The sequence below is a fragment of the Ranitomeya variabilis genome, chromosome 1 (assembly GCF_051348905.1).
Source record: "Ranitomeya variabilis isolate aRanVar5 chromosome 1, aRanVar5.hap1, whole genome shotgun sequence".
Lineage (NCBI taxonomy): Eukaryota > Metazoa > Chordata > Amphibia > Anura > Dendrobatidae > Ranitomeya > Ranitomeya variabilis.
In genome coordinates, this window is record NC_135232.1 from 87,355,753 (window position 1) to 87,371,063 (window position 15,311).

Below are 15,311 nucleotides of genomic sequence, written 5' to 3' on the forward strand. Positions count from 1 at the left end.
AACAGGCATGATAATCAAAATAGCCATGGAAATGTACTGGATAACCGAGATAAGCATGAATGGACACTACTAGTATTATGTAAAGATGAAAGGTGCAATGTACAGACAGTAAATAATGCAGTATCAAAAGAAAATAGAAAAGTAACCAATAACTGTGTCATAGTACCATCAGTAATAGGGCAAGCTGCATTTTTGTCAAAATTTCCTGCTATACGTTTCCACATTTAGGTCTTTTGATAATGTTTTTGAAAACCAAACCCCAGAAATAGATCATAACTTGAAGACTGACACTTGTTTTCGGGAATCCACTCTGGATTTGGCTTCAATAACTGTTTCAAAACCCTGAAATGCACACTAGAAAGAGTTTCAGGAGTCTTTGTTTTAATAATTAAAGGGGTAGTCAAGAATTACAATTTATTATTTATAATATTAAATGCCTGTATATTTAATGTCATAATCTAATATGTTTTCTAATATACTTTAATGCAAAAATTCCTACCCTTTCCCCTCTAACTGTAAGGTAACGTTCACATTTGCGTTGTTGGGCGCAGCGTCGGCGACGCAACCAACAACGCATGTACACAACGCAGCGTTTTGCGACGCATGCGTTGTCATAAGATAGTATGGAACAGGAATTTCGGTGCAGGGAAAACGCTACAAGTAGCGTCCTCTGCGCCCACCGTGTGCGTCAATATGACGCATGCGTCGAAAAACACATTACAACGCATACCGGCGCATGTCCATGCGCCCCCCATGTTAAAGATAGAGGCGCATGACACATGCATCGGTATGCGTCGACGACGCTGCGCCCAACAATGTGAATGTGAACGTAGCCTAACTGCTTTACTTTTTTTTTACTATTTCCACTTTCATGACACTTCATTTGAGAATACCATTGCATGCTCGAATAGTTAAAATAGGGGATCAGGGGGCAGAGATTACGGTGACTGCCGCAGCCTCTGCCCCTTCTCTGAAACAAAGTGTCATCAGTGATGCCCATTCCAGGGGCAGGCTAATCCCTGCTGTACTAAGCATGTGTGGTCTGTCAATTGAGACATATGCTCATTAGTTTCTTATCACTGTTCATTATGCACAGTGACAGTGCACTCGCCAGCTCTGATCACAAGGAGCTGGAAAGAGAGCGCATTGTCAGTGCGTATTGTAAGAAAAATACCCGGCGTGCAGGAAAAACAGAGAACAGCGCCATCCCCGCAGTGATGTCAAATGAAACGTCATCATAAATGAAGTTATTAAAAAAAGCAATTAGAGTAGTGAGGGAAAGGTAAGGACTTTTTAACTAAAGTATATTAGAAAACAGATTATATTATGACAGTAAGTAGGATTAGGATTAAAATAACTTTTAGTTCTAGACCACTCCTTTAAACAGCACAGTTATCTTTTAGGACTGGTTATTAAAGGGAATCTTTCATTAGGTTTTGCTATCCTATCTAGGCTGCTTGCTGTAGTTTAAAGTTTGTAGTTTCTCTGAATGCTGAGCTCTGTATAACCCCACCCACAACACTGACTGGCTGCTTTCTGTGTACACTGTGCATAGGCAGAAAGTTGCCATTCAGTGGTGGGGGACAGGTTTATATTGAGTTCATGAATATCGATGACTACATGGCAGCAGGGTTACTAGTCCTCTAGTGATAATCTCCTGCTTATAAAACAATGATTTTATTAGACCCACAGGCAGCAGCCCGGTAAGTGACATATAGCTAAAATCAAGGTATCTGCCCCTACATCATGCTACTCTCAGATTACGTGGTTAAAACCTGGTGTCAGATTCCATTTAAACCTCTGTCTTGTGTGGGCATGACTGACACAGGGGCCAATCTGACCCTAATAGAGCCATATTGGTCAATGCTGAATGAGAGAATTTTGCCAACTGTTGCAGAAATCGATCAAATTAATTCATTTTAGCACAGGTGACACTATTGATAAATCTGCCCCATTGTGTTACAAGTGGTTTCACATTGGGAATAAATAGTAAAATAAGACATTGAGCTTTGCTACATCTGTGGACGCGCATTGGACATATTTACTTACTGGTATTCAGTGTCAATAAGGAGTTTTACTGAACCATGTGTGCTGATAAAGTGCAATGGAGCAGATAAGAGGCTGCACAGGTATAGATCATCACCTGCGGTAATGTATATGTTTATATATACAGTGTGCGGCTAGATGGCCGTGCTTCTTTTTTTTTTTTTTTTTTTTTAGACATTCATAGAAAATTTGCCAAAGTGTGAAAATGTAGCTCTCAGCGTAAACGCATTGATATATATTCCCCATCGTTTCCATATAGCGGCTCCATCCATAATCCAACATTATACATAACGCCCCGTCTGGGGTGAACAGAACTCTAGGACTTTATGCAAAGTTAGTGCACGGCCTGTACTTGGATATAAGGGCTATGACAAGTAACATATGCACACACCAATAACACAACATAGCAAAAACCAAAAGTGGGAAAATGCATAAAAAATGGTCAATAATCAGTACTAACCGAAGGTAATAGTATCCCATACGGGTTCTATCAAGATCACATAGACAGCACACAATATCCAGATGTCGAACAGTTAAAAAATGTTGAAAATACTCACAGAGAGTCTTTAAGATGCAAGTGGCAGGCGAACAAGGGGGAATCCAAGGCTAGCTGGATTATTAGGAACTACACATGCATGCAGAGAGGCAATGACAGGCCCGGGGGACAGCTCGCTGTAGTGTTCATGCTCCTACAAGCCGAGTTCTAATTTACGAAACCCGGCTCAAGGCTCCTCCAATCAGACAGCCAAGTGCAACTAGTAAAACTGGCTGCGAAGGACTGAAAGGGCAGCGCCAGAACAGCACAGATCCTACACGTCCTTAATCTGCTTATCGCAGCCTGCAACCTCTTACTGCCAGGTAGCCGCTCACAGCTCCATTGTTTACTAGACGGAGGAAGGACAGGTGATAGATGTATGCTCACCTCAAGGCGCACGTTCCCCCCACCCGTCACAGGAGTGCAAACTCTTCGCCCGGAGGGACTAAAGGACATTAATGGGATGTGCACCAGACATTTCTGCAAGAAAAACCTATCTCTTGGCAAAAGAAAAAAAACAAACACCGCGTGAAATCGCTTTATTTTTGCATATGCATTGCATACAGATTTTTTCCCATTCATTAGAATAGGTGAAAAACTCTACAAAAACGCTGAAAGAATCGACAAATCCGCCAGGAAAAAATAAGCAGCGTGTGCATGAGATTTCAGAAAGATTATTCACTTTGCTGATTCGGTAAAACAATGCGTTTTTTTTTCTCAGGAAAAACACATGGGGTGAAAAAGTGAGATAAATATGGCAAAAACATAACAAGTGATCAAGCCCTAAGGCTTCCTTCAATTGTTCATATTTCCAGGATGCGTTTTTTCAGATTTCACATGCACCCATTGTAATCTATGCTGCTATGCACATGTCTGTTTTTTTTTCTGGCAGTAAGGATGACAAGGGCCAATACAAGTCTATGGGATCTTGAAAAAGAGGCACAGCAAACGTACAACACAAAGATGGCGTCCGTGTGCCGTTCCTGTGCCGTCTGTGTGCTGCCCATGTTTAATATTGCAAAGTATAGGAGAATCTATGAATTAATTTTTTTATCGACACTGGAAGAACATTGATGGTAAAAAAATGGATACACAGATGAGACACTGCTGATATACTGAAGACACAGATGACACACTGACGACACATTGACGACACACAGATGACACACAGATGACACACAGATGACACACAGACATATTGATGACACACAGATGACACACAGACGACACACAGACATATTGATGACACACAGATGACACACTGATGACACACAGACGACACACAGACAACATATTGATGACACACAGATGACACACTGATGACACACAGACGACACACAGACAACATATTGATGACACACATTTGACACACTGATGACACACAGTCGACACACAGACGACATATTGATAACACACAGATGACACACTGATGACACACAGACGACATATTGATAACACACAGATGACACACTGATGACACACAGACGACACACAGACGACATATTGATGACACAGAGATGACACACAGATGATACACTGATGGCACACTGACGACACACAGATGACACACTGACAACACATTGACGACACACAGATGACACACAGACGACATATTGATGACACACAGATGACACACTGATGACACACAGACGACACACAGACAACATATTGATGACACAGATGATACACTGATGGCACACTGATAACACACTGACAACACATTGACGATACACAGATGACACACAGATGACGCACTGATGACACACAGATGACACACCGATGACACACAGATGACACAATGATGACACACTGATGGCACACTAACGACACATAGATGACACACAGATGATGCACTGATGACACACTGATGACACACAGTCGACAGTGATGTCACACAGATGACACACCGATGACACACAGATGACACACTGATGAAACCCTGATGACACACTGACGACACATAGATGACACACAGATGATGCACTGATGACACACAGTCGACACAGTGATGTCACACAGATGACACACCGATGACACAATGATGACACACAGATGACACACTGATGACACACTAACAGCACAGAGATGACATACAGATGACACACTGATGAAACCCTGATGACACACTGACAACACACAGATGACACACTGATGAAATCCTGATGACACACTGACGACACACAGATGACACACTGACGACACACTGATGACACACAGATGACACACTGACGACACATAGATGACACACTGATGACACACAGATGACACACTGACGACACATAGATGACACACTGACGACACACTGACAACACACTGACAACACACTGATGAAAACCTGATGACACACTGACGACACACAGATGACACACTGACGACACACTGACGACAAACTGATGAAGGGGAAGGGGATTTTTTTCACAAACCCATTGATAAGTATTACCGATTTTTATCCGACCCTCCAATATTTTCCTCAGACCACTCGGTCCAAGAAGATCAAACATGTGAATGACCCCCAAAACTATCACAGGTACAAGTAATACCTGTGAAAATTATGAATAGCACTCGTATGCAAAAAATGGATGTCTAAATGAGGCTGTCATGGGATTACCGCAACAGAGAGGAGCCAGTAGACTGCAGCGTCTGATTGTTCCTACTCCTGTGCTGAAAAGAAGCAATTCACCTTCTTTTTCAATGGTTTTTATTATTTTTGACAGGTTAATCAGCCATGTTGGAGCTCTGGGAGACTGAGCTCTCAGATGAGCTTGGTTAGCCAGCCCGATCCCCTATATAATCTGGGTCCTGGTTGAAGCACATCGTCAGAGCTAGCTAATGCTGCATGGCTTGGTGGAGAGTTGTTTGGTGGTTATATGAGTAGGAGTTTGGTGCGGTTTTCTGTGACTGTTGCGTGGCTTGTAACTGTGATAATTCCCTTCCCTCCTCTTATTTTGTTTTTTCCCCATCCTCCACTTCCCGCTGCATTCCTCTGTTATATGAGAGTGAATATTTGTATGCCTGGTATTTTCAGTTACCCTTTGTTGGCGTTGCCTTGTTCGTCGGGTTGGTGTACTGCGGTGCACGGCAGCTCCCTTCTTCCCTGGGTGGGGGAAGGGAACAGACGGAGCTCTGATTCAGGAGATAAGGCAAGGGTGGAGGCCCCACCATCTTCACCTTCCCATGGAATAGGGCAAGCTAGGGTGCCCAAGAGTAAGCTCCTGGTCCTGGGTCACCTGACACCTGAGTTGGGACTGAGGCTTAAAGGAAAACACCTATTTGGAGAAACTTTCTATAAATTTTCTATAATGTAGATTATGATAAAAAAAGACATTGTGCAATTTGCTATCAGTCACATATAGTTTAAAGGGAACCTGTCACAGGGTTTTCCCCTTATAAAGTAGGGCCAGCACTTGTAAGCCATCGTATACCGCATTCTAAAATGCTGTATACAATTCCCCAATGTGCTCGGCAAAACATAATAAATAACTTTTATTATACTCACCTACAGGGAGATCCGATTCGATGGGCGTCGCTAATCAAGGACAGAGCAAAGTTTTGGAGTGCGCATGCGCCGGCGCTCTTTGAACATTCTCTGCGCATGCACATTACAGTACTTTGCTCTGCCTGGGGCAGACTGAAGTGAGCTTACGCAGGAGAGTGATGGAGGACACTGTGTGGATGACATAGGACACGTCATCCACACAAAGCAAGGAGGCAGACGGTGATCGCAAGAAGAGACAAGTCACTGGATCGAGGCCAGAGACACACACTGGATCATCATCGCTCTGTAGGTGAGTATTATAACAGGTCTTTTTTCTGCTGTGCAGAGAATATTGGGGACATATATACAGCATTTTAGTATGCTGTGACAGAGGGCTTACAAGTGCTGTCAGGTTCACTTTAACTTATATGCTCAAAGTAACATGGTAACAAGTGATATTTTAAAGTGTGACTAAGGGCCATTTACACTGTATAATTATATGGAAACAAGCATTTCAATAATCAGCCAGTGTAATCAAGCTTACAATCGCCAGTAGAACTAGCAAATCGATTGTTCGTCAGGTGAAATGAATTTTTGCTATCTTATAAAATTAATGTTCTTGGTAGCACAACACATCCTTTGTAAACAGACATATTTTGCAGAGAACAATGACAGTCTATGCACACAAAACAACCTGTTACTGTGAATGTCAGAACAGTGTTCGAACTGTCTACACTGGCTATTAAATGACTGCCGATCGGCAAACATATACCCGAATGACAATTTTTTTGCAACTGCCATTGGCCTGGGTAAAAGGGTTTTGCAAACAAATGGGTCCAGGAGAACTATACAAATGCAATTTTACAGTTACATGTTGTTCCAACAGTAGGCACCATAATCCACCCTAGACGTGATACTTTTAGAAAAGAGTATCACTATTTTATTAAATATGCAACAATTTTTGTGAATAACCTCAGTATATTAGCCATGTTTTTGGATTTGTTACACACAGTCATACACTAATGATTTTTATGATCTTAGCAGATCTGTTACCTTAAAGCAGTATTCCAACGAAAGCCATTTATCACAAATCTAAAGGAAAGGTGATAAATGTGTCTCAAAATTGATCACATAGTAAAGCTAGAGTCACACGAACATATACAAGATCAACAGTGTTATCCCCAGACAAAATTGACAGTTTTTCTTCCATGTTGTCATCTGTATGCAATCTGTATGCCATAATTGTGTCAATTTTTACGTTACATTTGTCATCCGTATGTTCATTTTGTCCATCTGTATGGCATCCATTTTTACATGAACAATGTAATGAAAAATAAAGGTCAAATGCAGTTTTCTACCTAAATAATTGTAATGTATCCGCGAAAAACTAATTACATACTGTATAGATAAGCAGATTACAGTATGTGATCCATTTTTACGCACCAATCGACTAATGGGCAATTGAACAAGCCTCTGAAAAGAAATCAATATCCAGTACCTACAATAGAAGACATACTACTAGATTTGTCAACAGCTAAAATATTTTCTGTATGTGATGTTGACACATGAAATTGGATGATGAATCAAGTTTCTTGACATCACTTTCTTCTCCATTTGGATGCTATAAATGGCTAAGTATGCCGGTGGGATTAAGTCCTACTCCAACAGAAATTGATCCAAGTCTTCAAACGACTTTTTGAGGTGAAAAACAATACTAATCATGGGAGTAGAGGAAGAATAGGAATCTGCAATAAAAAGACTTGATCAGAAGATGACACAATTTTTCAACAGATGTAGAGTAAATCAAATAACTTGGAAAGATTCCAACCGAGAACGACAGAGGTTCCATTTATTGGACATCTTCAAACCTGGAGGGGTCTGAACATGAAACCTGAAAAGATTGGCGGAAAATCCAAGACATGCCTACCCCTATAGATCTAAGTGGAATACAAGGATTTTGGTAAATTTACAAATTTGGCCAAGCACTGAAACAGCTAACTCAGAAAGATGTTCTCTGGGAATAGACAGAAATCCAGGAAAGAAATTTCCAGTTAATGAAAAAGACAATTGCAGACACAGCAAACATGAATTATTTGGATTCAGGTCAAGAAATGGTAGTAAATGCGATGCCTCAGAAATTAGTTCTGGAGCCGCAGCCAACTGCATTTGTAAGCAGGATAATTTCACCAGTACATCTATGGTCAACAAAGTATGGTCCATTCTGAGCACAAACCTTTGGAGATCATTACAAAGACACCTATACTGAATACCCCTAAAATACTGAAACGGATGCTTTTACTACCTCAGAAATATGATTTTTACATCTAAAAATTTAAAAATAACACACCTGCGCTCTAGTTGATGACAAAGGTACAATAAGAAAGCTGTACAAAAGAGACCTAGCAATAACACACCTGCATGCGCGGTAATGTGTATGTAATCGGCAGATTATGTCCGTTATATAGATATTGCTGCTTAAGGCATGAACTGCCTATAAAACAGTGCCTGTAGGTGCATATACACTTACTAGTATTGATGATGTAGATGGCTGTAGAGATCGGAGAATGTCCAAAAAATGCTTCTTGCTAAGCGCACTGTACTGCACCGTGCGGCTGGGGAGGGGAATTGTCCACGCCTGCTATCCCCAGATGGATGGCTCACCGCTGGGTGTCCGGATGAGCAAATACCGCCAACTCCTAGCGTGCCCCAGCCGGAAGCAACGCCGGAGCCGTAGCGGTGTGTGCGGGGGGCGTGTCAGGGTGCCCTGACGAAGAAGGAGTACCTCCTTCGAAACGCGTTGGATTGGTTCCCCTGACACGCGCCCGCCCATGCTGTGACGTCACTTTTTTTTAGCCACGCCCCCCGCACACACCACTACGGCTCCGGTGTTGCTTCCGGCCGGGGCACGCTAGGAGTTGGCGGTATTTGCTCATCCGGACACCCAGCGGTGAGCCATCCATCTGGGGATAGCAGGCGCGGACAATTCCCCTCCCCAGCCGCACGGTGCAGTACAGTGCGCTTAGCAAGAAGCATTTTTTGGACATTCTCCGATCTCTACAGCCATCTACATCATCAATACTAGTAAGTGTATATGCACCTACAGGCACTGTTTTATAGGCAGTTCATGCCTTAAGCAGTAATATCTATATAACGGACATAATCTGCCGATTACATACACATTACCGCGCATGCAGGTGTGTTATTGCTAGGTCTCTTTTGTACAGCTTTCTTATTGTACCTTTGTCATCAACTAGAGCGCAGGTGTGTTATTTTTAAATTTTATACTTATTTAGACAGGGTATAGCACAGACTTTGTCACCTCACCAGCAGCTACTACTTCCCTTTCTTTCCCTCTCCCTTGTTGTCCTATTGCCGGAGTAGTGCAGCGCCAGTGTTTTCTACTGTTTTTATTCATGATTTTTACATCTGCTGGGTAGACTGATTGCAGACATTACTTACCCATCAAAACTGATGAAGAAAAAGACATGGAGAGCTGCAATATGTGTGAATACCTGACAGTGTCAAAAGACAAGCTGAAACAAATACAGTCCTTAACACTATCGTCATACAGGGATGGCCAAAACACAAGAAACATGCTCCAAGGGAAGTTTTGACATTCTTGTACATAAAAGAGGAACTGTCAGTGCAGCATGGAATCACCTTTAAAGGAGAAAGAATCAATGCTAGTGATGAGCGATTCCACCCACAGCTATTGCGGGCACATATCAGCTGTTCAAAACAGCTGACAAGTCCCCGTTAAGATGTGGGCTTACCGCCAGAGCCCACAGCAAAGGGAGGGATACCGACATTGATGTACTCTTATGCCTGATGTCAATAAGGGGTTAAAACTGTGGTTTGTCCATCATACAGATCACATATAAGTGAGCTCAAAATTCTGCCATTTCTGGCCTCCATTTAAAATTTTGTTGCAGTGTATTAGCGAAGTTATTGACACCAGTTTCCTGTTAAAAATAATTACCTACAGGCCAGCTATTTAAAACTGTGGTTTGTACATCACACGGATCACATATAAGTGCGTTCAAAATGTTGCCATTTCTGGCCGCCATTTAAATTTTGTTCCAGTGTGTTAGCGAAGTATTGACACCAGTTTGCTGTTAAAAATAGTTACTTACAGGCTAGCTATTTAAAACTGTGGTTTGTCCGTCACACAGATCACATACAAGTTTGCGCCAAATTCAGCCATTTGTAATGAACATGGAAAATATTGTCCTCCATTTAAAATGGGCAAGGCATGTGGCAAGAGACGGGGAACTGGACGTGATGGTGATGGTGCATGCAGAGGCCGAGGCCATGGGCAAGCTGAAATTGTGCCACAACAAATATTCACATTTTCTCACCTGACATTCCTGTCCCAGTTACTAGGGACTGCAGCACACCACTATTGAACCCAGAGCAGTGTCAAAAGGTTGTTGATTGGATAGCGGATAATGCTTCCAATCACTTTGCCACAACCACCACCCTGTCTTCCACATGGTCAAGTCTCAGTAGCCGTGAGTCTGGACCGCATATTCCTCACCCTGATTCTCCTACCTCCTACCATGCTGAGTGCCCGGAGATAACTGATTCTACACTTGGACACTCCAAAGAGCTGTTCACATTACCATTTATAGATTCGGGCCTCTCACCTGGTCTACTTGAAGCGGGGCGAGATTGCATGTAGTGATGCCCAAAAAAATTGAGCAGCCATGGTCACACGAAGGTGACGGTGGGAAAGTGTCACAAGAGGTGGACGATGATGAGACATAACTGTCAGAAAGTCACGAGGAGGACCACGGTGCGGAAGTGGAAGACGAGGTGGTGGATGATATAGTAACTGACCCAACCTGGCAGGAAGACATGCAGAGCGAGGACAGCAGCACATAGGGGGAGAGAGGCATAGCACCCAAACAGGCAGGAAGAAGCAGTGTGGTGGTCGCAGACAGACCGTTCCCCGTAACACCAACATGATGGAAATTGCCAGTCCAACTGTTAGGTCTTCCCGAGTCTGGTTGTTTTTTAAAGACTTTGCCGATAACCCCAAAAAGGCTATTTGCACCACCTGCCATGCCCGTATCAGCAGGGGTATCAAAACTACCAGCCTGACCACCACCAGCATGATCAGGCACATGGCAGCAAAGCACCCAACTTTCTGGGCTGAACCCCAGGCTCCAGGAACAGTGTCTGCAGATGACACCACTGCTTCTTCTGCTGTTGTGCATGAAAGCCAAGCCCCTGTCCATGGTGTATGCGAAGATGCCTCCTGCCCTGCACCTGTCGCTGCAGACACTCAACTAGCAGCATCAGCAAGTACATCCACATCCTTGTCCCAGTGCAGCATTCACTTATCCATACCCCAGTTCTTGGAACGCAAGGGCAAATACGCAGTCAACACCCCACAGGCCATATTACTAAATTCCCACATTTCGTGACTGCTTGCTCTCGAAATGTTGCCTTTTAGGCTCGTCGAAATGGAAGCTTTCTGCAACTTGATGGCGGCAGCCATCCCTCGATACTTGGTCCCCAGCCACCACTATTTCTACGGATGTGCCATCCCTGCATTACACAAGCACATGTCCCACAACATTAGCTGTGCCCTCAACAATGCAGTTGCTGGGAAAGTCCTCCTAACCACGAACATGTGGACAAGTCCTTGTGGGCAGGGATGGTACATCTTACTGACGGCACACTGGATTATCCCCTTCATGACCCAGCCTATTTTGACCTTAATGCATGTAGAAAAGCCGCGGAGACCCCTTCACATGTTTCTCAATGCAAGCAATCAATAGCCAGGTCTTTCACCGGGAAGGAACAACCACGGGAAGGGCAGCATCCAAGAAAGGAAAACCACCTATGCCAAAACATGGTATCCATCCACAGACAGCTGTTTCGGGGTATTTTCCCCTCATCAGTGTGGAGTAGGAAACTGGCTATTAGGAGCAGTGCCTAGTGAAAGGACTATAAACATAAGGATGAATGACCTCGGGGAGATCAACCTTAATGACCTGGCCATTTTTTGCAATTCTGACCAGTGTTCCTTTATGAGGTAATAACTCAGGAACGATTCAATGGATCCTAGCAATTCTAAGATTGCTTTTTCGTGACATATTGGGCTTCATGTTAGTGGTAAATTTAGGTCAAACATTTTTGAGTTTATTTGTGAAAAAATTAGAAGTTTGGCAAAAATGTAGCAATTTTCCACCAGAGAGTTATGTGACACGCAATAGTTAATAAATAACATTTCCCACATGCTGCTTTACATCAGCATAATTTTGGAGAGATATTTTTTTTTGTTAGGAAGTTGTAAGGGTTAAAAGTTGACCAGTGATTTCTCATTTTTACAACAAAATTTACAAAACCATTTTTTTAGGGACCACCTCACATTTGAAGTCAGTTTGAGGGGTCTATATGGCTGAAAATACCCAAAAGTGACACCATTCTAAAAACTGCACCCCTTAAGGTGCTCAAAACCACATTCAAGAAGTTTATTAACCCTTCAGGTTTTTCACAGCAGCAGAAGCAACATGGTAGGAAAAAATGAACATTTAACTTTTTAGTCACAAACATGATCTTTTAGCAACAATTTTTTTATTTTCCCTAGGGTAAAAGGAGAAAGTGGACCCCAAAATTTGTTGTCCAATTTATCCTGAGTATGCTAAAACCTCATATGTGGGGGTTAAACCACTGTTTGGGAGCACGGCAGGGCTCGGAAGGGAAGGAGCGCAATTTCACTTTTTGAATGGAAAATTAGCTCCAATTGTTAGCTGACACCATGTCGCGTTTGGAGAGCCCCTGTGTGCCTAAACATTGGAGCTCCCCCACAAGTGACCCCATTTTGGAATCTATATCCCCCAAGGAACTTATCTAGATGCATAGTGAGCACTTTGAACCCCAAGGTGCTTCACAAATTGATCTGTAGTTATGAAAAAGTACTTTTTTCACAAAATTTTTTTTATTAGCCTCAATTTTTTCATTTTCACATGGGCAACATCATAAAATGGATCCTAAAGTTTGTTGGGCAATTTCTCCTGAGTACATCAATACCTCATATATGGGGGTAAACCACTGTTTGGGTGCACGGCAAGGCTCAAAAGAGAAGGAGCGCCATTTGACTTTTTGAATGGAAAATTAGCTTCAATCGATAGAGGACACCATGTTGCATTTGGAGAGCCCCTGTGTGCCTAAACATTGGAGCTACCCCACAAGTGACCCCATTTTGGAAACTAGACCTCCCAAGGAACTATTCTAGATGTGTGGTGAGTAGTGTTGAGCATTCCGATACCGCAAGTATCGGGTATCGGCCGATATTTGCTGTATCGGAATTCCGATACCGAGATCCGATACTTTTGTGATATCGGGAATCGGTATCGGGATCGATATTAATGTGTAAAATAAAGAATAAAAATAAAAAATATTGATATACTCACCTCTCCGACGCAGCCTGGACCTTACCGATGTAACCGCCAACCTCCGTTCATAAGAATGAGCGCTTGAAAGTCCTTATATGACGTCGCGGCCTGTGATTGGTCGCGTTGCGGTCACGTGACCGCTCCGTGACCAATCACAGGCCGCGACGTCATCTAAGGACTTTTAAGTGCTTGAAAGACCTTAGATGACGTCACGGCTTGTGATTGGTCGCGTTGCGGTCACGTGACCGCTCCGCGGCCAATCACAGGCCGCGACGTCATCTAAGGAGTTTCAAGCGCTCATTCTTATGAACGGAGGCTGGCGGTTACAACCAGGGCGCGTCAGAGGGTGAGTATATCAATATTTTTTATTTTTATTCTTTATTTTACACATTAATATGGATCCCAGGGCCTGAAGGGGAGTTTCCTCTCCTTCAGACCCTGGGAACCATCAGGATACCTTCCGATACTTGGTGTCCCATTGACTTGTATTGGTATCGGGTATCGGTATCGGCGATATCCGATACTTTTCGGGTATCGGCCGATACTATCCGATACCGATACTTTCAAGTATCGGATGGTATCGCTCAACACTAGTGGTGAGCACTTTGATCTCCCAAGTGTTTCACAGAAGTTTAAATGCAGAGCCATGTAAATAAAAAATCATTTTTTTTCCTCAAAAATTATTTCTTAGCCCACAATTTTTTATTTTCACAAGGGTAACAGGAGAAATTGGACCCCAGAAGTTGTTGTCCAGTTTGTCCTGAGTACGTTGGTTCCCCATATGTGGGGGGGAACCATTGTTTGGCCGCACGGCAGAGCTCGGAAGAGAACTAGTGACGTTTTGAAATGCAGACTTTGATGGCATGGTCTGCGGGCGTCATGTTACGTTTGCAGAGCCCCTGATGTGCCTAAACAGTAGAAATCCAACACAAGTGACCCCATTTTGGAAACTAGACCCCCAAAGGAACTTATCTAGATGTGTGGTGAGCACTTTTTACCCCCAAGTGCTTCACAGAAGTTTATAACGCAGAGCGGTGAAAATAAAAAAATCTTTTTTTTCCTCAAAAATGATTTTTTTAGCCTGCAATTTTTTATTTTACAAGGGTAACAGAAGAAATTGGACCCCAAACGTTGTCCCATTTGTCCTGAGTACACAGATACCCCATATGTGGGGGGAATCACTGTTTGGGCACACGTCGGGGCCCGAAAGAGAAGTAGTGACATTTTGGAATGCAGACTTTGATGGAATGGTCTGCTGGCGTCATGTCATGTTTGGAGAGCCCCTGATGTGCCTAAACAGTGGAAACCCCCCAATTCTAACTCCAACCCTAACTCCAATACACCCCTAACCCTAATCCCAACCCTACTCCTAACCTTAATCCCAACCCTACCTCTAATCCTTACTCTATCCCTAATCCTAGCCCTAACCCTAATCCCAACCCTAACCCTACCTCTAATCCTAACCGTAACCCTACCCCTAATCCAAACCCTAATCCTAACCCTACCCTTAATCCAAACCCTAACCCCAACCCTTACCCTACCCCTAATCCCAACCCTAACCCTACCCCTAATCCTAACTCTACCCCTAATCCCAACCCTAATCTAACCTTACCCCTAATCCCAACCCTAACCCTTACCCTACCCCTAATCCCAACCCTAACCCTTCCCCTAATCCTAACCATACCCCTAATCCTAACCCTAATCCTAACCCTACCCATAATCACGACCCTAACCCTACCCCTAATCCCAACCATACCCCTATCCCTACCCCTAATCCCAACCCTAACTTTAGCCCCAACCCTAACCCTAATTTTATCCCCAACCCTAACCCTAACTTTAGCCCAACTCA

General features: G+C 43.2%; 1 long non-coding RNA gene across 1 annotated transcript in view; it reads right to left on the minus strand.

Moving 5' to 3' along the window:
- LOC143793737 (uncharacterized) overlaps positions 1 to 3,691 on the minus strand; it is a 657,878-nt gene extending 654,187 nt beyond the window's left edge. The window contains exon 1 of the long non-coding RNA XR_013220229.1: positions 2,604 to 3,691. This is a non-coding gene — a long non-coding RNA (uncharacterized LOC143793737). The remainder of the gene's footprint in view (positions 1 to 2,603) is intronic.
- Positions 3,692 to 15,311: the final 11,620 nt, after the last annotated feature.